The sequence below is a fragment of the Neoarius graeffei genome, chromosome 11 (genome assembly GCF_027579695.1).
Source record: "Neoarius graeffei isolate fNeoGra1 chromosome 11, fNeoGra1.pri, whole genome shotgun sequence".
NCBI lineage: Eukaryota > Metazoa > Chordata > Actinopteri > Siluriformes > Ariidae > Neoarius > Neoarius graeffei.
Window position 1 is genome coordinate 2,573,376 of NC_083579.1, and position 2,773 is coordinate 2,576,148.

A 2,773-nucleotide genomic window follows, 5' to 3' on the forward strand; every position below is an offset into this window, starting at 1 on the left:
CCTGTTCTACAGGGTCGCAGGCAAGCTGGATCCTATCCCAGCTGACTACGGGCGAAAGGCGGGGTACAATAAGTTTCATTTCTGATATATTTTTTCCTCTGTATTATGAATTTGATTTATTCACTAAATTCATCATTTAGCATTAAATATGCACAAGTGTTTATTTACTAATTAATGATGGCAAGAATGAAAAAAAGAGATTGAGTCCATTGTGTAAATTTTAATTATGTATAACTTATTGTAACATTTCTAATTTTTAAAACTCAATTAAATAAAACTATGTACATGTTTATGTTTCAATAAAGAGTATATCATGAGGTTATGGTGATGTGAACATTCGACTGGGTTTCTATAGCTGAAAACTTTGAATAATATTTTTATAGAGATAGAACAAAACAAGTTCCATTTTCGCCCTGTTCACAAACACCAGAAGAAAATCCACATCAAGATTAAAACTAGTAGAACCCAAAACTCATGACTTGGAGAACTGAGAAATGGAGACAGTTGGAGAACTACTATACACGCTTGGGGGGGGACAGGTTCCTCATGGGTTCTTTTAAGGATTGCCTGGATTATTAAGAGTTCTTAAGTTCAAAAAAGGTTTCTGTCAGAAAAACACTTTGCTGTACAGAGAACATTCCCTCAGGAGAACCGCAAAATAACTTTTTTCTTTTAAATTTCGAGGGAAAAAAAACAGGATTAGCTCCTGGTGTTCCTCAAATGTTTTTTCTTTAAAATGATCTGTTTTATTTATGTATTGCCTTTAAGGACCTGTGGACATGCAAATGAATAAAAAAAATACAATTAATATATAAAATTATAAAATAAATATCGTTAGAATGAGAGAAAATGAGAATACGATGGTGTATTAGGACTGTTGTAGGTTTAGAAAAAACTCTGAATTTCTGAGATTAAAGTCATAAATTGACAACAAAAAAAAACCCTGAGATTAAAAAGTCACAAATCTATGAAGGGAAAATAACAACAGATATTCTCTAAGACAGTAATCTCATGCTTTTGTGGCTGCGGTGCATTCTGGGAAATGTGGTTGAAAATCTCTTTAAGCTTTTTTTTTTATAATGCACAATCGAAGAGGAAAGACTGTTTCCTGTAACTCTCGGCTCAGTCGTGGTGTCCATTGTGTGATGATCCTGATCCCACCCTGTAAAGTGAAGCGATCTCAGGGATGAGAGTTTTCCGCTTTTCGGCGGATTTCCGCTTTTTCTGAGCAAAAATCGATATTATGCCAAATCCGTTGATATTTTATTTTTTCATTGAGGGGGGTTGGGGTATGTTCCTTCGTGATACTCAAGCGTACGACGATGTTACATGTTTACATTTTCGCCATCTTTAGTCTCGCTAAGTCTCGCGGTAGAATACGTGTTATCTACAATGTAATTGGCCAAAACATCGCTGGCGAGAGCATGATAGCCAATCATAACAGTTCTTACAAGAGTGTGGGAGAGAACAAAAGCCAATCATAACAGTTCTTACAAAAGTACCCGCATCTGTTCTATTTTATCAAAACTTGCACATGTTCATCGTCGCTGCGCTTCAAAAATACGTTTCTCTTTCGTATCGGCTTTTTTACTCAAAATGCCGAATACAATTAACAAGCGAGACGAAGCGAAGGTCCGTGAAATCGATGCTGGTGTAAAAAACAGAGAGACGACTGACAAGCTCTTGTCTTTGGCCAAAAGGCTGAAGAAGAAGTCGAAATGATTAAATGAAAATGAGAAGTGACTGTGAACTATAAATAATTGTATAAAGTGCACATAGACATTATCCCATAAACTTAGCATTCGTTTGATTTAATACATTGAACATGTATATGATGGTCAGTAAATCTGAATTAATGCTGACAGTTTTGAAAACTTAAATATTTCAAAAGACTTTGAAATCATATGCAACTAATGAGGACATCTGACCTTTTCTCCCTAAGACATTTTATTTAATATATGAACATTTTGATAATTAATAAAACTTACGTTTAATGTGAATTTAGTTTGTCATTTTTGTTGATCATAAATTATAACCATACCCTTGAATGTAGAATGTGATTTTATTTTGAATTCAAACAATACTCCTATTGATTTGAAACATATTTTCATGTAAATATATAAAAAAGACAACAGATTTTTTATCTACTACAGCTCAGATTGCAGGAAAAGTGGTTTGTAAGGCCTTATTTTTCAAAATTTTCCTGGGGGGGGTATCCCTCCCAGACCCCCGGCTTCGGGCACCATCTTGTTTTCTGCTTTTTTGGTGACCACCGACTCTCATCCCTGGATCTGATTCCTTGACCCAAAAAATCCCCCACGATTTTTCTGCGTTTTATTTCTCGTAAATATGTGACTTAATAATTTCAGAGAATATCAGAGGGGTTTTTTGGTAAATTTACGACATTAATCTTGGAAAGTCTCTGTATTTATTTATTTATTTTTTAAACCTATAATGGCCCTGATGCACTGTTGTAAGAAAATGAAACTCTGTGCTGTGGAAAAAGAGAAAAGATGGAGCTCAGCTGAATGAGGAAGACAGAAACAGTGAGGTGTTTAATAATCGTTACTGTGAAGTTTTTTCTTCATAGTTTAATAACTCCAGCATCATCGATATAAATTTCCTCACTATTGCTTTTTTTTAACTTTTAATCTACTTGATAAACTTCATCTTGTTCATATGTTGTCTGTTGTTCTTCTATAAATATTTAGTGTTAATCTAGTCTTCATATAAATAAAATAAAGTATGTTCTCAAAAACTAGACAAAACAGTG